The sequence below is a fragment of the Lepidochelys kempii genome, chromosome 2 (genome assembly GCF_965140285.1).
Source record: "Lepidochelys kempii isolate rLepKem1 chromosome 2, rLepKem1.hap1, whole genome shotgun sequence".
Classification (NCBI taxonomy): Eukaryota; Metazoa; Chordata; order Testudines; family Cheloniidae; genus Lepidochelys; species Lepidochelys kempii.
Window position 1 is genome coordinate 19,545,284 of NC_136381.1, and position 20,068 is coordinate 19,565,351.

Consider the following 20,068-nt stretch of genomic DNA (forward strand, 5'->3'; position numbering starts at 1 on the left):
GAGGCAAACTAATCATTCAGAAAGTGTTGAAATCCCAGGTCCATCATGCAGAAAGTGTTGAGATAACATGGTAACATGAACCTGATAATTTGAGCCCTTTGTAGATAATTGACAAGATAAATCCTGCCCCAGCTATCCTGTTAACACCATTGTGTGCTTTTCAGCTGCGACATGTTACCAAGGCAGCACCATGCCATAAGCTAATAGTGGCTTGGAGCAGCCATCAAAAGGCAGGCATGCGACATGTCTGCCCCTTCACTGACATCCATCCAACATACCCCAACCTGGGGCCACACCTAGACGTTTTGGACAGGTAGCTTGCATTCTGTTCTCTGGAAAGACAGGCCTGAGCTAGGGTTGGCAGATTAGAACTTTCCCAGAGTATGGCAGTTTGGATGCAATCCTCTGGTTCATACACTTTGGAGACAGACCTAAGCTGCAGAGTTCAGAGCAGGAATTGCAACCAAACTTCCACATAGTTCAGATTTAAAGGGATTTTCATACCCAGGGGTTAGCCGTGGCCTGCACAGCTCAGTTGGGCTCCAGAACCAAAATTTCCTCCAAGCATAAGGGTGTTGTGGTCCTGGACCCTCCCTAGCCTTCACAAACAAGTAAAAACCAAACCGTACCCACTTTACTCCTCATCCCAGATGTCTCAAATGCCCAACTACTAATGCCAAGATATCACAATCCTGCTTCTGGAGTTTGCTCATGCTGAGAGGGGCTTATCTGTGGAAAGCGCACAGGGCTGGGCTAACAACTGTGGGGAAGCATTTCCCTCTCTCTCAATAGTGAGAAGCAAATGGGAGCAGGATTATTTCAGACAGATGACAAAACAGCAGTCTCTGTTTAGTAATCAAAATCTCCCAGGAGCCACGATCAGAGTTCACGGAAGGGGAAGCACATAGGTGGCAGGTACCATAGGCTGTGCATCCCCCCATGCTCCCCCCAACCCCCTCCTCCCCGCTTCCCGCTCTGTGATGCGACTCCAGTACCACTGTGTGGTGGCCCCGGCTTGGGTTGGGCCATGGCGTCTGCCCTCCCAGTACTAAGGGGCTGGGGGGGGGGGGCAGTGGTGCAGTGGGGGGCCTCTAGTCTGGGTGTGGAAGGGGCGGGGATGTGGGATAGCCTCCCCCAGCCAGCGGTTCATGTACCGCCCACGGGGAAGCACATCTCCCCTTCCCTGCTAAGGGCAGAGAGAGCATGTGCCCCTCCCTCTGCTGAGCAACTGGGTGAACTCAGCTCCCCCCACGTCCCTCCTCCTTGGCTGATAAAGGGAGAGCTCATCAGGCAGGGGGATCTGATCTGGGGTTAGCAAAAGGAGCGGGAGACTGACTGGCCAGCTTCTGGGCTCCCAGCTTTGCAATCAGTAGGTAGTGCAGCAGCATCTGATGGGAGAAGATCCCCTGCTGGGAATTCTATAACCACCTCATCTAAAGGAACAGCTGTCCCCCACCCTTTGCTTCCAGACAGATAAATAAATGCATAAAACATTAAAACATTGCATAAAATTCCTCTTTTGAAATGTCTTTAGATCTTCTAAAGTGCAGGAAATTGCATCAGGCATTTCAACATCTGGGGGCAAAAATCCCCAGAGCTTCTATTTTTGCTCATAGGTTCTGCACCCTGATCAAGTCTAAATGGCATTGTTTATATACGCTGTACACCAATGTATATTGCTTGCACCGAGCCTACAGGTTAGGGACGCAAGTTTCTTTTGGACACCATTCTCTTCCTGTTTGTCTAAATGCTCAGACACTACAGTGATAGCAGTGTTATAGAAACCAGAAAGGGTCCCCAGGTCCTTCCCCTTCCTGTATCCTATCATCACTAACACAGAATCTTGTGACAACAGCCACCAAACTGCCAAAAACTGCCACTCCTATTTCGATCTACTTTACCCACTGATTGGGGAAAAGTTACACAATGATTTTCAGTGCAGAAATTCACACTACCAGAAATGTGGGACATTTTGCCAGCCAGCATTCAGTTTGCTACATGTTTCTGGATGGCTAATTCAATGGGAACAGCCAACATTACTAATAAAAGTTGTTCTCAATTCGAGGAGGGGCCTCGAACGTATTCCAAGGGGAAAAAAGTTGTTCTCTTCGAGCAGTTCCACTGAAACGGTGTCCACTGTTTGCAGAGAAATTTGAAAACCGACTTTGGTTTAAAATGATCATAGTCTGGTGATGAAGATCCTCTAGATTCTAAAATACCTGTGATCTTTTTACATGCCACCATCCACCTAATCAAAAAGTTTACAGAAACTCCACCAAAAACTGTTAATCCATTATAGCGTGACTCGTGATAATACAGTCTGTAAATCCCTCGTCTCACTGTAGCAGCATCTAATGAAACCCTAGCACCAGAACTGTGGACACCTCTTGGTCGCATCATGACGCAATTACGCAGAAAGAGAGGCCAACCAAAAGGAAACCATACTGGAGAACCATAAAACTATAAAATGCAAAGTGTGGCCACTGGAAAGCGTGAGAAGCAAGAACCAGCTTCAAAGGGGATTTAGCAAGCCAGGGACTTGTCGACACTCAAAAACTGTACCACTTTAACTATACCAATTTAACTAAAGCAGTATAACCTCCCCTCTTCACACACAGACCCCTTCACCCTAGCTAGTGTAGGTGCAATTACACCAGTATAGTTTATTCCTGTATGGGGTGGGGAATAAACTATGCGGTATATGGTATCTGGGCTGTACCAATATAACTAAAAAAAATAAAATCACACCCTAACCAACATAAAAGGGAAGTTGCAAAATGTCCCTTTCAGAATTCTTTATCTGAGCATTCCTCAAATTAGCAGTGGACAATGACAAACATCCTGCCATAAGAAAAATCAGGGATTAAGAACATTTTCACCTTTGCTGAATTCTTTCAGGAGCAAAATCTCTTACCTGATGGAAAGCTGATCCAAGGTCAGTGTACCTGGCTGACTGGGAAACAGCCCAGGAAAGAATCCAACACAGTAGCTCAGCAACTTTCATTTTCTTTTTTCTCTCTTTGGCTGAAATCTTTTGCAGAAAGACCCTGAAATGCATGAACGTGGAGACAGAAACAAAATTATGGAGAGAGCGCACAAAGCAAAAAATGACACATTTTGGTGAAGCTGATCTTCTTTATTTGTAGGATTTTCTTAGGCTAGACCTACAACCAGAAACTTTTGCTGGGAAAGCAATGTTGGTGAGGGGTGTGAGTTTTTGCAAAAGTCCTAATGTACATGTGGTTATACTGACAAAAGTGTTTTTAACCGTGTAACTTATTTAGTGCAGGAAACCAGTATAGACTACACCAGAAAAAGCACTTTTTTGCCAGTACAAGCTGTCTCTACACTACATGGGTTTGCTTGTATAAATACACTGGAAACCCTTTCAAATGTAGACCTGGCCCAATTGACTGTTAAACTCACAAGACTGATTCTCTTCTCACTCACACCATTTTTACAGGGGTGCAACTCCTCTGATTTCAGTGGAGTATGCCCAAATTACAATGGTGTGAGTGAGAAAAGTTTTAACTAGGGCTATCAAGCGATTAAAACAATTAATCGCGATTAATCGCACGATTAAAAAATTAATCACAATTAATCATGCTGTTAAACAAGAACAGAATACTATTTATATAAATATTTTTGGATATTTTCCACATTTTAAAATATATTGATTTCAATTACAACACAGAATACAAAGTGTATAGTACTTGCTTTATATTTATTTTTTATTACAAATATTTGCACTTTAAAAAAAATAAAAGAAATAGTATTTTTCAATTCACTTATACAAGTATTGAGTGCAATATCTATCATAAAAGTTCAACTTAGAAATGTAGAATTCTGTACAAAAAAAAACTCTGCATTCAAAAATAAAACAAAAATGTAAAATTTTAGATCCAGCAAGTCTACTTCTTGTTTAGACAATCGCTCAGACAGACAAACAAGTTTGTTTACATTTCCAGGAGATAATACTGCTCGCTTCTCGTTTACAATTTCACCTGAAAGTGAGAACAGATGTTCGCATGGCACTGTTGTAGCCGGCGTTGCAAAATATTTACGTGACAGACGTGCTAGAGATTCAAATGTCCCTTCAAGCTTCAACCACCATTCCAGAGGACCTGTGTTCATACTGATGTTGGGTTCTGCTCAATAATTATCCAAAGCAGTGGAGATCAACATATGTTCATTTTCATCATCATGAGTCAGATGCCAACATCAGAAGATTGATTTTCTTTTTTGGCGGTTCAGGATCTGCAGTTTCCACAAAAGAGTGCTGCTCTTTTAAAACTTCTGAAAGCATGCGCCACATCCCGTCCCTCTCAGATTTTGGAAGGCACTTCAGATTCTTAAATCTTGGGTCAAGTGCTGTACCTATCTTTAGAAATCTCACATTGGTACCTTTTTTTACGTTTTGTCAAACCTGCAGTGAAAGAGTTCTTAAAACGAACAACATGCTGGGTCATCATCCGAGACTGCTATAACATGAAATATATGGCAGAATGCAGGTGTAAAACAGAGCAGGAGACATAAAACTGTCCCCCAAGGAGTTCAGTCACAAATTTAATTAACACATTTTTTTTAACGAGTATCATCAGCATGGAAACATGTCCTCTGGAATGGTGGCTGAAGCATGAAGAGGCATATGAATGTTTAGCATACCTGGCACGTAAATACTTCGCAATGCCGGCTACAGAAGTGCCATGCAAACGACTGTTCTCGCTTTCAGGGGATATTGTAAGAAGCGGGCAGCATTACCTTCCGTAACGGTAAACAAACTTGTTTCTCTTAGTGATTGGCTGAACAAGAAGTAGGACTTAGTGGACTTGTAGGCGCTAAAGTTTTACATTGTTTTGTTTTTGAGTGCAGTTATGTAACAAAAAAAATCTACATTTGTAAGTTGTGCTTTCACGATAAGGAGATTTCACTACGGTACTTGTATGAGGTGAACTGAAAAATATTATTACTTTTGTTTGTCATTTTTACTGTGCAAATATTTGTAATAAAGACAACAAAGTAAGCACTGTACGCTTTGTATTCTTGTTGTAATTGAAATCAATATACTTTAAAAAGTAGAAAAACACCCAAAAATATTTAATACATTTCAATTGGTATTCTATTGTTTAACAATGTGATTCAAACTGCAATTAATCACAATTAACTTTTTAAATCACGATTTTTTTTAATCACGTGAGTTAACTGTGATTAATTAACAGCCCTAGTTTTAACGTTTTAATCCACCAAGCGGTGTATGAGAGTAAATAGTAGGTCTGCCTTTCCATGGGAGTAGTGTAATGTGTGTACATCAAAATCAATAATACGATACACGTAGAGGGTCTGAGCACCCACAGCACCAATTAAAATCACTGGGCACTGCATGTGCTCAGCACCGATTTAAACCAGGCCTTTGTCTTCTTCTGAATGTCGAGCCAGTGCTGGATGAGGCTGGAATCCAGTTAGGCCTCTGGTACTAGGCTTCATGCTGCTAGGATCTTGAGTGATATTGCTTTAAAAAAAGAAAAGGGCAATTCTCCAGTATTGGCCTTGGAAATGGTTATTCATAATTAGAGTCACGTGAACTGGGTACGGGGGGGGAAAATAACCTTCAGAATGAAAAATAAATTGCAATTTTCACAGCAAGACTCAACACAGTTACCCCGAGAAGAAAAGCAGCCTTAGCAACAGGAGAAAGATGTCTGGCTGCTGGGGTTTGTTGCTTTTCCTGAACTACTGAGGAATTTCAGAGGAGGGGAAAGGTTAAAAAAATGGAGTTTAATCAGAAGGGCCATTGATGCAAGTGCAAAACTTCCAATCCCAGTCATTCAACCCATTGCACCACAGCAATCAGAATCAGCCAAAGCCAACTGGAGGGTGGGGGGAGTTTTACATACTCCATACCTAGAGAAGTCCCCAGTACCCTCCACCCAGGAGGGTGGCTGAATTAAAGCCATCTTCAAGTATTTGATTTTGGCTTGAGAACAAAGGTACATCTCAGATTTTTAAACCACAATTTTCAAAGTTGTCTCTGAGGTGGGGTAATCACCAGGTTGACAGCTGACTCCAGAGCAGATCCTTGTACAGAACAGCACATTTACCCTGAACTTGGACTGGCTTGGCAACATCCCTGGGCCCTGTAGTGTGGGAAAGCCAGCTTTGGGAATGACCACTGGTCGTCTGTTCCACAGACCAGCTACTGGATCTCAGGTGCATGTTAGATGAGACACCCTAGGACTTATACACGTAACCATCACCTTCATCCTAACTTTCTCAATGATTCATACAATGACAATGACTTCGGCCTCAGAGTCTGTACATCTTCTCTGTGGGTTTGAGGAAGAGTGCTCTGACTAAGGCAGTGGTTCTCAACCTATTTACCATCGTAGGCCACATGTGCAGCCCACAGCCGAGACTACCTGTACAGCCCTGAGGATGTCACACGGGCTGCAGCTGTGTGCTGATTGCACCTCAGGTTGAGAACCACTGGACGAAGGGCTTGTACACACCAGCACTTATTTCGGTATAACTTAAGTCGCTCAGGGATGTGGGAAAGCCACACACACACACACACACACCCCCCGAGCGATGAGAGTTACACCGACCTACACGCTGGTGTGCACAGCGCTTTGTCGGTGGGAGAAGCTCTCCTACCAACACAGCTGCCGACACTGGGGGAGGCGGCGTAATTATGCCACTGGGAGAACTCTCTTCCCCAACGGCAGAGAGCGTCTGGGCTCGCAGTGCTACGGCAGCATGGCTACGTTGGTACAGCTATGCTGAGGTAGCAACTGTAGTGTAGACGAGCCCTCAGGCTCTCAGAAAAACAGACAGAGGAGGGTTTACAGAGCATGAGCTCTATGCTCCCTCTGGATTAAGAAGGATCCCCGGCATGACAGCACACAGCTGTCACCATTACACAACAGCCTTCTTCAGCTAAGGATGTCCAAAAACTATTCATGCTGACTAAGGGCTTGTCTACATGAGGATATTTACCATGGTAGTTATAGCGCTATAACTCTCCATGTGGACACACTTATTGCAAATGGCCTAAATTAAACTGGAAAATGGTTCTCTTATTCTGGAACAAGAGTGTCCACATGGGGTGTTATACTGGTATAGATACAGCAGCATAACTATGCATATATGTCTAATTATTCTGGTAAATTTCCCTGTGTACACAAGCCCAGAGTTTCACAATATCCCTAAGTGCTGGGTCTCAAACCAATTTTACAGAAGGGCTAACAGACACAGATAGCGTTCACCTTGACCTGCTAACATACACAACAACTGTCTTGTCCATACTAGTAGGATTTTATCATGTGTCGGTTGCAAGTGTTTAGCTAAGCACATAGTTTAAAAAAAAAAAAAACTAAAAAAAAAGTCATTATGAAGATGAAGCTAGAAAGGTTAATTGACTTGCTCAAGTTCCTGGCTCCCACCCCTGTTCCTAAACCACACTCTTTCTCAGACAGAGACAAATCAACCCCCTTCACCTTTCCAGAATCCATTCTTGACTTTTTTTGTGTAACATATTTGTAGGTACTCAGTACAGGAATGCAGGACTCTAGTTTCTTCCTTGTCTGCCTATAACTTAGCAATGTTGGCCTGCTAGAATGGGGGGTGGGGGGGTGTTAGCATGATTGAAGGACAGAAGTACATTGTACAAGCAGTAGTGGGCCACATTCTCACCTACACTGAAGCCCCTTTACACCACTCAGACTTTCACTTTGCTCTATATATTACTTTGTTTTTAAAAAAAAATGTTGGTGAATGCTCTTTTACCTTCCATTTCTCCCTCACCAATAAGCCTGCCTACTGACACACTGCCAGACTCCATCCTTACCTTGACCCATTGCCTGGTGAAACTTCTATTCCCCCATTCAGCACCTCACGTTTGGACCACTGTGAAATTCCTCTCACTTACAGTCTCCTTAAAAAAACCTCCCACTTCCATGAATATCGGGGGGGGTGAGAGGTCCCCAGAATGCTGTGACAGACTCAGACTCTCACCCCACCCCATCCTACCTCCCACCAGCAACGTGAGCTTGGGGAAGAAAGTAACTGGTGGGAAAGGTCACCAAGAGTCCAGCCCATAAGAGCAACGACAAGCTGCTCCAGCAGTGACCATTGGACACTGATAGGGTCATTCGTGCCCAATGGTTTTTTTCGTGATATACCTTGGACATTCTTTCTCCTCTGCGGACTGGCTACTTGCACCAACTCCCTCCCACCCCGACTCATACTAACTTCACTTCAGCCTCACTCCGTGCTCTCCGCATCCCCCACAAGCCCTCTGACCACTCCCTTCTTTTTTGTCTTTCCATTTATCCCAATTCCCTCTTAACTAAACCCCACCCCAAAAAAGTCAAGAAACCAACAAAAATATCAGAATCAATGTGACATTTCTGAACCCTCCCATTGTTCACACTGTTTGTGTCTTATGTCCCTTCCCCACCCCACTGCAACCCTATCTCTGTTCTGCCTATCTAGATCAGTGGCAGGTAACCTGCAGCCCGCCAGGGTAATCTGCTGGCGGGCCGTGAGACAGTGTTTATACTGACCGTCTGCAGGCACAGCCGCCCGCAGCTCCCGTTGGCTGGGAACGGCAAACTGCAGACACTGGGAGCTGTGGGCAGCTATGGCTGTGGACAGTCAATGTAAACACTGTCTTGCGGCCCGCCAGCAGATTACCCTGACAGGCCACAGGCTGCCCACCACTGATCTAGATTGTAAGCTCCTTGGGGCAGGAGCCCATTGAACGGTGCCTAGCACAACAGGTTGGCTGTGTATGGGGTCCTTAGGCATTACCATAATACAAATGAATAATAATGAGATCTGTAATTTTACTTCGAGACAACAACGCAACAGGGTCCCTACTAGTATCCACCCCCACTTCCAATTCAAAGTTTCCCTCTTGGGCTTCCACTGAGTTGTTTCCATCCTGCCTTTTCCTAAACCTCACATCCACATACTCTCCCCCACCCCCACCATCTTTCTCTCCTAACCTTCACTTAGTCCCATCCGATTCCACAGCCAGAAGTCACCCCACATCCATCCAAATCTCTCTCCCTGAGCCACCAATGCAGTCCCTCTGTTATCTTTCCTGACTGAAAGAGGTGGACGTAAACCCTCTACACTTCACCATGGTCTCGTGCTGCACAAACAAAGGAGCTTCTACCTACGTTTGAAGCATCAAGCATCATCCTTACAATCGAAGTGTCAGCAAGATCCAAAGTGACAGCATGAACAAGAAGTGGTGGTGTTTTATATAGATAAAAATAAGGGGATGGGTGGGGTGGGGGGGGCAGGGGAGGATAAAAAATAAATTAAAGAAGATTACCAAATCTAATTATGAAATCATGGAAAGTTATTTCCAGTTGTAACTATCATATTTCAAAATGTGGATATGCTTGGCCTGAAGCCACACATACCACTTGGACAGTGATCTAGTCAGATCCGTAAGCTAAGGTCAGGCCTCATCTGTACTTTCATGAGAGTTCTTCAAGGAAAACACAGGGGCGAGAGATATTAGGGTTCAGTAGGGAGTATTCCTCCCCTTGCATCACCACTGTAGCACTGTCCTAGCATGGTGTCAAGGAGCACTGTTCTGCTGGAGGAACTATTTTTAAGATAAGATGTAAGCTATGGCCCGGATATCAAAATCCTTAAAGAGCCCCTGACCCATTTAGCAAGAGGTAAGGATGTAGCCCCAGTGTCTTGGTCAAATCTTTACAGGGACAATTCCTTTTTGCCTACATGAAAACACAGTTGGCATGGAATGGTGTCGTTCCCCAGAGAAAACATATGCACATATTGTATATACAAAAGCTGTAAAGCACTCCAGGAGCCTTCTGGGAAAACAGTACTAAAATACTACACAATATTTATTATTTCTATATGGCCAACAGTATACTAGTCACTTTACAGACAAGATCACTGCACCCAAAAGCTTATAATTTACATCGACAAGATGGGGGAATGAAGGGAGGGCATGGAAGGAGGTCTGTTTGAATGGTGAAGATTAGTGCACTCTTCATTAGAGCTAAAACTTTTTAAAATTATTATTAATTATTATTATTCAAGATTTTGGATAACGATTATCTGTTCTAACATATGTTTTCTGAAGAGAACAGATAATCCTAAAATGTAAACAGAGCTCCAAGAGCAATCTTCTCATCTTGGATTACAGCACAAAGTTTTCATAACTTTCCCATCCCTTTTGCTCTCGTTTTACTGGATTATTTAGTAACCGTCACAATGGATGAATTACACACACAATGTAACTCAACACCACTATCCCCAAGAGGCACTTAACTGGTAGCTCCAAGCCAGGTGCTAACCTTGGTTATTTTAGCTCCTTGATTCCCCAAAAAAGAAACCACAATGAAAACCTCAAGTGAAATTGGCCTAACCTCTCCTGGAGATTTCGATTTCAATCCTACGTGGGTGCTACTTGAAACTCCATGAAAGGAGCTTCTTAAATAAAAAGGTTTGCAGTGAAGCATGGCAGTAAAACTGGGTTCAAAGCCTGTATCACTGGCTCATCATGAATTCATTAACCCTTGGAAAACTAGCACTTCCCACAGTGCCAGCCAAAGCAAGGATCAACAACACCCAAGAAACAGAAGAATGGCCATACTGGGTCCAGCCAGCCCTGTATCCTGTCTTCCAACAGTGGCCAGTGCCAGATGCATCAGGGGAATGAACAGGGCAATTATTGAGTGATTCATCCCCTGCCGTCCAGTCCCAGCATCTACTATGTACCTGCACTATGTGGCCTGCATAACTCTACTGAGTGCCTCGCAGTCTAACATCTGTATCTTACCTCACAGGAGAGTTGTGAAGAAAGTGCTACTATCCTCATTGCACAGGTGGAGAAGTGAGGCTCAGAGACAGAGGCAAATTTTCCAAAGCATTTAAGTGATTTAGGGGCACAACTCCAATTAAAGTCACCCTATTGACAAAATTATGCCAGTATGACATTTTAGGAACAAACTGGCCCTAGGGTTCCTAAGTCACTTAGATGCTTCTGAAAATTTCACTCTACGTGTCTACAGTCTCACAGGAAGTTTGCAGCAGAGCTGGGAAGTACACCCATGGCTCTCAAGCCCTAGGCAGATGCCCTAACCATGGAGATATCTCTGAGATATCCTCTCTGAGCACTAGCTGCTTATAAAGCTCACAGGATTGTGCGAAAACCTCTCTCAGCTTTGATCCAAGCGGACTCCCACTTAGCAAAATCTGGAGTTTGAATGTATGAAAAAAAACAACAAAAAAGCTCACCTTATTTTGGAGGGGGAGGGAGCCACTTTCCATCTTTTTTATGTATAAAGAAACAACAAAGGGGAGAAACTCAATTTTTTAAAAATCCTTTTCATGTCACCATTAAAGATATTCCATGAGCTTCCAGTACAGTTTGGATCCCTTCCCACCTACTGTTTGCTTGATAGAAACAAGATGCTATAAGGTAGAGTAAATGAAGTTTTAAGCTCTTTGGAGCCAGGACTATGGACAAGCTTGTCAGGAGTGATTAGTGATTTTACATGCCTCCCTCTAGGGTGACCAACTTGACACACCATAAAGGTCCTGAATTCTAGAGATTGGGTGTTGCTCAGTGTTTTCTGAAAATCAGTCCCCCTTTAGGTGTCTTAAGTTGGACTCTCAAAGATCAAGGTATGCAACAAATCACTAGTCACTGTTGACAACCTTGGCCTATTTCTTCTCAACTATTTTTATGGCACTCCGCTCAACGGACCCAGACTTTGATCAGGATCTTTGAGTGCTATTACAACAGAAATATCAAAGAGCAACAAGACACAATTTTTCCTAGCTCTCTCTCATCTCTGTGTGTGAAAGAGGATCTTTACAGGCTACCTGAGGCGGTGAGCAATTTCTAGGACATGGAATCTGAGCAGAATCTATTTTGCCATAATCACTGTAGTGTTGTACTCAGCCATTAGCCAGCTCTTTCAATGCTGAGGAAATCAATAGTAGGAATATACACAAAGGGCAAGATCTTTGGGGAAAGGACTTTGGCTTTAGTCTAACACACTTTCAGGCATTTGGGAATAACATGTAATAAATCTCAAACTTGAGCAATCATCTGATGTGCTACGTGTAACTGAACAGGTGGTTTTGGATATGACCTCCTTGGGGCGAAGGCCAATTGTAAAGCATCAGCCCCATTGTAGGTGCTCAGTGAATTAATCATCATCATCATAATTATCCAAAGGGTAAATTCAATGCCTTCCTGCAGTGGGGAAACACTCTATTAAATACTAATTATTGGTGTATTGTTAATAACAATCTAAAAACTGCAGCAACCTCAGCAGATCAACAGAAAAGACAAGACGGGAAGTCATCCTTACTTTATTTAGCTTCAGTTCAACAATTCCTTTGGACCTGCTTGGAGCAATACACCACGTGCTGAAAGAGTGGCAAATGACACTGACTGCCTTCCTTCATAGCTGAACCCCATCAGTGTCCGGCTAAGCAGTAAAACAAAAGAGCTGACAGGTCCTTGGGGTCTTTGGGGAGAGAACTGACCATTAGAGGCTGACAAGCAGACACACTTGAATGGAAAATACTGGGCCACCTGACCCTGCTTCTGGTTAATGTACTTTCCCATCCGTCTCTCTCTCTCTTTTCATCCTCCTACCCACAGAGGCATTTTGTGCCTCAGTGGCTGTGATATTAGGGACCCATCTGCTAGCCTCTTCACGTGGAATCCTCACATCTCCAGCTTAAAATGAGCACGTCACTTTCCTCAGTGGCACTAATCTGCTTGTGATACCATGGTCAGTTATCACACAAGGTTCTGATTCAGTCATATTATCCCCAACCCACTCCTATAGCAGATAGACTACACCCAATTTTACCATCTAACCCCTCTCTAACCTCACCTTCTTCATTTTAATTCAGCAAAAGGAAAGATTTGGACCTCTATAGTAGGTCTACACTGCAGCTGGGAGGCATGCTTCTAGCTGCAGTGTAAACATACCCTATGAGAAGGGTGTAAGAAGGTTCCGTAATGTTACCCTATCCAAGGTGTAACAGACCAGCCAGTATTTCTGAGGGTCTGAAGGATGATATCTCCATGTGACATACTGGAGATCCACTATCTCCCCTGCTTGTCCTCTCCCGGTTTCAACCTCCCCCATCCCCCAAACTCCTCCAAGCTGAAGCCACACTTTTTCCCATGCTCCCCCAACCACCACCCCCGCACCCCAACTCTCCTGCACATACAAAATGGACCCTACAGCCCCATGATCTGTCCCAACCTGGCTCCTCTCAGATTCCCACCCAGACCTCCTTTGTACCCACCCACAACCTTGAAGCTTACAATCACCCATCCCCTGCATCCTGCTTTTATTCATCATTCAACGTATTCTGTAGGGAAGCAAGGGCATGCAAGGATGGGGGGATAATGCTGAAGAGTTGTGAGAAGCATTGGGGCAATCCAGGCCTGGGCATGAGCAGGCTCTATAGGGAGATATGGGGGAGAAATACAGCAGTGTGGATGTTCAGGAGGGCATGGGAGATATGAAGGCTCTGTAGGAGAACATATAGGAGATAATACATATCACCGCCGACAGCCATCCACGTAAATAATCTTCAATATTAACAGACATTTGATTTAAAAAGCTGAGAAATTCCCACAGAAGAAATCTTTGTTAACTTTGAGATAAGGTACGTGGCCTGCTTGTCCCACCTGCGCAAATCCTAAAAAACAAAGAGATAAATGGCTCAGTTATTGAAAACTCAGATATCACTTTCCCTTTTCAGACTCAGCCACTCCCCTCTTCCTTTACCCACAGCCCTCACATCTCCACCTTCTTCCTGTAAAACCAGATGACCATAATGAGCCTTAACTCTGACCATAAACAAAATCCACCAACACACCACACACACACAGATTTCAATTCTCTACCTTCTAACTAAAAACGACTTCCAGCAAAAAGCACTGATCGCCAAATTCACATAACAGAAAAATCTCGCTCACAGCCACAGCTCACAATCTGCCCACAAGCCTCATTCGTCCTTATTCAAAAACCCATACTGAGCTACATACGGTGTAACTTACAAAAGCCACACTACCCTATATTAGTCAGCAGAACACGTGAACATTTAACCGATAAACATGGATGGTCGTTGGCTGTTCCGGAAAAGAGCAGAGAAATGGAGGCTGTGTGTGGTAGATGGAAGGTAACTGAGATTGAAGAAAGAAAAGGAGTACTTGTGGCACCTTAGAGCTCACGAAAGCTTATGCTCAAATAAATGTGGTTAGTCTCTAAGGTGCCACAAGTACTCCTTTTCTTTTTGCGAAAAAGACTAACACGGCTGTTACTCTGAAACCTGAGACTGAAGAGAGGAACCAAGAGTGGGAGTGTAGCTAGAACAGCTGAATTACGTAGCCCTTTATTTCCTTGCTTTTCGGGGTTTGTGTTGATGGGATAGGACATCTAGCAACCTTAGCTCTGAAGCTGAAGCCTTTTAGTGCAGGACACACACACACACTGGACAGAAGTCTATGGCCTGTGATATGCGACAGATCAGAACACATGATCTAATGGTCCCTTGTGGCCACCAGAGCCATGAATCTCTATGTGAATGTGTGTATTCAGTGTGTGTGTATGTACACACATATCTGCAGGTTTGTATGTTTACAAACACAAAACCAGAACTCTGCTTAATAACGGGATGCATATATGAAATAGTAGGCACTTCAAAGAACTTTTATCATTACACACTGCATGCTTGTGTGTGTATAAAAGAAAATTAGAAAGACAAAACTGCTCGTCTATAAAACAATTGAAATAAAAATCAAACCCACTCAGCAAGGAGAACGTTTTCCTACAGGGATCTCTGCAGAAACATTCTCTGTAACAAAACCAACAACTTCAATCACAACCCAAACCTAACAAACATCAATGAAACAACACAGGATTCAGGGCAACATGGAAGCGTGGTCATAAAACAGCAGCAGGGTGGGTGAGTACATCATTTGTAGTCCACGTGCTAGATTTATCTATTTTGCAAGGGACATGTGCATGTCTAAACCACAGTTAAAAATCAACTTCATTTAGCACACAGGCAATGGTTGGTATGTGTAGCTGTAAAATTAGGCTTCAGCAGAATCAAGGGAGCACGTGAGGAATTCAAGCTCATCTAGTCTCAATCCTTCATTCCACTTGACCTAGCACCATTTGCATTTCAGCTACATTCTCCCACTCCTTTTGGGTATGGCTGGGAACACTTGTTTTCATCCTCCTTCATTTACCCTTCCCATAGTCCTCAGTTCGTCCAAATCTTCCTTCCAGACAATACAGAGCTGTCTGGTAGGTCTATCCAAACCTAGGGCTCACATACACATCCCTCCGCACCCACCCACCTTAGTGCGGGCACAGGTATACTCATGTAAAACTGTTTATACATCAGTTTCACTTGCACTGATATAAACAATTTTAAGCCACTCGGGGAGGGACAGACGGGGTGGGAGTGGGGGGGAATTGCACAGTTTTAACTTAATTGGCTTTAAAAAACGGTTCCTAAGCAATGACATCGCCAGGTGTCAGGTAGTTAGGTTCCACTCAGACTTACAATGCTGCCCAACCCCGGGTTCTGAGTCCCAATTTTCATAGCAATCCCAGTCCTTTGTCAACAGAGGACCCAGATTCCCGTCCACCTCCTTTTTTATTTGTTTAGTAAACACCAGGCATATAACACTTGAAAACTCATGCCTATTTGCAACTAGTTTTGCCTTCTGGGTAACTCCTTTTCACCTCCACATGAAATCATCTGATTTGAAAGAGGTTGTTTTTTATATCAGACTCAACCCGATGAAGTGGGCTGTAGCTCACGAAAGCTTATGCTCAAATAAACTGGTTAGTCTCTAAGGTGCCACTAGTACTCCTTTACAGCCTGATCAATTTACAAGATGCAAATTACTATGGGAGGTAAATTTATTAAACGGCAGAAAAGAGCATTCAGACAGCTTGTTTTATGCCTCATAGGTAGATTGCATACTTATTCTCTGCCTTCAGGGTGACTCCCATTTGAAAGGGCAACTGCTCAGCTGTTGGAAACAAATGAAAAACCTCCTGTCCCACCCATCACAACCCACATGACACTTCCAATTTTTAAACAATCCAGCCTTCCAAATTTCTACTCAGCCATTCATTTGACGAAAGCAATTCATTTATATAATCATCATTATACTTAACATGGATAAGTAGATCTCGTACCTGGGCTAGTAAATTGCTTTGGTGATTATGCAAATCTGTTACAAAAAACCAGTGATAGATTGCAGCACAGAGGTAAAAATATTGCAGAGAGAGGGTCTGGAGACAAAGCAGGATACTTGATCCTCCTGATCGAAATAATGTCAAAACAGAGCTGGAAATATTAAATACAAATTTTCATTTCAGAATCTCAGAGTGCCTTATGAACATTAATCAGCCCTTGCAACATGTTTGTGCGAAACTGACTATATGTTGGATGTGTAACACACTCTTCTTGCACACCAGAAAAATAAAAGTATAGAGGGGATAACGGACTTGACCCGATGTCAGAGAGATCTAGTTGGAGAAATGAAAATAGAAGGTGGGAATCCCATCTCCTAATCCCTGGTTCCACTCCCCAGTCCCCACTCTATTATGCATCCCCACATGTACATGCCTCAGAACCTAAAGGAGGAAAAAAGCATGGAAAGGAAACCCAGCTGCAGTTATGAACAACAAGCACCATCTCAAAGAACAAGCCGGGTTGATCATGGCCAAATAATAATACCTGGCTCTTATCTGTTTCTTTTCACCGGCAGACCTCAAATATGTCTCCTCATTGAGTACCACTGACTTAAGAGGAAGGATGATCTGATGCTTAAGGCACTGACTGGATAGAACCTGGGGGATATCGTTTTCATTATGTAGCTCTCATAAAATGCATTTCATCAGTAGAGCAAAAAGCACTTTACAAAGGAGGTCTGTACCATTATCTCCATTTTACAGATGGGAAAACTGAGGCAGAGAGGGAACGTGACTTGAAGGTCACCCAGTAGGCCAGTGCCAGAGATGAGAACAGACCCAGATCTCATCATTCCCACTGCAGTGTACTATCCACTAAGTGACACTGCCTCCCAGGTGGGTTTAATCACAGCTCAGCCAGCAAGTCACATAACCTCTCTGTACTTCAGTATTCCTATCTGCAAAAGAAGGATAATTATGCTCTTCCTCCTCAGGCTGTGGTGAGTACACTGCAATGCCCAATCCAAAGAAAAACCAACAAATAGCATATCTTTTTTTTTTTCGGGGGGGGGGGGGGAAGAAAACACATTCATCCCTCTCCTCTGCCCCCCTGAAACTAAACAAGGGTGACAAGCAAGTGGCAACATTTGTCGACGATCACACATGCCGACGGGCACATTCACAAAACCAACTGACAACCACAAAGGCGGATCCATCATCATCAAATCCTTGACCCACAAAGAACTAAGGGTCACATCCCCAATGGCTCCCAGGCCAGTGCCAGAAACTGAAATATTCTGAGTGAGTTTCTATCGTGTGCCCCTGCTATTTTGCTATTAGACAGCAGCAGGTGCACAGACTTTTGGTTCCGTAATTCTCAAATTTTACAAAAAAAAAAAATCCCCTTTCGGGAGCTTTGCACTAGCTCTTCAGAGACCTAGTTCTCACCTGCCACTAGTCTAGTACAGACACTGCAGTAAAAAAGACTTGGAGGATGGAGTCGGGCCTTTTCTCCTAGAAACTCAACACGGACCTTAACGTCACAATTTTAAGATCCAAAAATTCAGCTTTTTGTAAAACCAAAATGAAATCTAAAACATTTCCGGGATAACATTTAAATTCCTATGAAAATATTACTAATTTTTATTCATTGCTGTATTCAGGAGGCACACTCTCTCTCCATCTCACATTCCTATAGGGCAAGGGCAAGACTATAGGTTTAGTACACTTGCCTTTCTAGTCCAGGTACTGGACTTCTCATTTTAAATCAGCAGAGGGAGGGACTGGGACTTTTTATTTGGATCGCTGTGATTTTTCTGTTATTAATTTGCTCTGCAGTTAGGGTCTAGAGATCCCAAACATGAATCAGGACCTTCCTGGGCCAGACACTGTACAAACACACACTAAGATGGTCCCTGCCCCAAAGAGAGCTTATAATACTAGTAGGGCATATTATCAACTCCCCTGTGGGACAAGTGAGAAGGGATCTGAATGAGAAAGTGAAGTGGTTTGATGGACCACAAACTGGGGGGGAACTCCCTGCCCAGGCATGGTATCTAGGAAGGCACAGAGACCCTGGTGGGTGAAGCCAATCCAGGGCACTGAGATGCAGGACTGTAGGAGATTCACAAAAGGAAGCTTTCAGAGTAACAGCCGTGTTAGTCTGTATTTGCAAAAAGAAAAGGAGTACTTGTGGCACCTTAGAGACTAACCAATTTATTTGAGCATAAGCTTTCGTGAGCTACAGCTCACTTCATCAGATGCATTCAGTGGAAAATACAGTGAGGAGATTTATATACACACAGAACATGAAAAAATGGGCGGTTATCATGCACACTGTAAGGAGAGTGATCACTTAAGATGAGCTATTACCAGCAGGAGAGTGGGGCAGGGAGGGGGGAGGGAGGGAGAAAACCCTTTGTAGTGATAATCAAGGTGGGCCATTTCCAGCAGTTGACAAGAAGGTGGTGGTGGTGGGGGGGGGGGGGGAGAGATAAACAAGGGGAAATAGTTTTACTTTGTGTAATGACTCAACCACTCCCAGTTTCTATTCAAGCCTAAGTTAATTGTATCCAATCTGCAAAATTGATTCCAATTCAGCAGTCTCTCCTTGGAGTCTGTTTTTGAAGTTTTTTTTGTTGAATAGCAACCACTTTTAGGTCAGAAATCGAGTGACCAGAGAGATTGAAGTGTTCTCCGACTGGATTTGGGGCTGACTGGGACATGGAGTGAAGTGCAGACGTGGTTGTCTGTCTCACTGCCCCCAGAATAGACCCAGCTGAGGGGTCCTGTTCTCTGCACCTGCAAGCTCTGTTTTAGACTATGTTCCTGTCGTCTAATAAACCTCTGTTTTACTGGCTGGCTGAGAGTCACGTCTGACTGCGGAGTTGGGGTGCAGGACTTTCTGGCTTCCCCAAGACCCCGCCTGGGCGGATTCGCTGGGGGAAGCGCACGGAGGAGCAGAGGATGCTAAATGCTCCGAGGTCAGACCCAGGAAGGTGGAAGCTGTGTGAGCTTTGTGTCCTAAAGACAGGCTGCTCACAGAAGGAGACTTCCCCAGAGTCCTGACTGGCTTCATGGGGAGCAGTTCCAGAGCATCGCGCAGGGACTCCGTGATCTGCAGAGCATTAAACCACGCCTCCCAGCTGCAGTTTCCATAGCAGGGATGCCCCCCATCATTCAGATGGCTCCAGGACGCTTGAAATGCATATGGTGAAGAGAGTAAACACTGGCCATCTGTATTCAAACAATGACTTATCAAGTCAAAAGGATCCATCCAAATCAGCACAGGCATGCATGCACAGTGGATTTATACCTCTGAGCTAGCAGTGTGGAAGCTCATTTATAATACTAAATACATAATATAATACTAAATACATAATATAATATAATACTAAATACATAATATAATACATTTATAGCAGTGTGCGTCCCATTTGCCAGCATAACCCATGTCGGGTTTGAGTTTCCTTCCTTCCCACATTTCACAATTAACAGGGAAACCCCATATTGTTCCACTAGGGTTTAAACGGAGCTGTTGATAAATCAAACCTGCAACATAAAAAAAAAACCCACAAACTTATTTCCATGACTCTTCAGAATAGCACTGCCATGTAAAGTAATTATAGAAAGTGATTTCTCCAGGCCCCAGGCGGTGCCATTCCGATCCCAGTTAGCCAGCTCAGAGCAAAGAGGTAGTCAGTGGAAATCCCCCAGCTAAATTAATTTAATTGCACAGATGGCATTATCCATCATGGGGGGAGGGGGGACGCCACAGAGGGAGGAAACACCCCTGCTAGATTCTAGAAAACGGAGCCATCTGTTCA

At 43.8% G+C, this 20,068-nt stretch overlaps 1 long non-coding RNA gene across 1 annotated transcript in view; it reads right to left on the reverse strand.

The window, feature by feature from the left end:
• LOC140906358 (uncharacterized) overlaps nucleotides 1-20,068 on the reverse strand; it is a 176,912-nt gene that overhangs the window by 44,454 nt on the left and 112,390 nt on the right. Inside the window, exon 3 of the long non-coding RNA XR_012157080.2 lies at nucleotides 2,915-3,047. This is a non-coding gene — a long non-coding RNA (uncharacterized LOC140906358). The remainder of the gene's footprint in view (nucleotides 1-2,914; nucleotides 3,048-20,068) is intronic.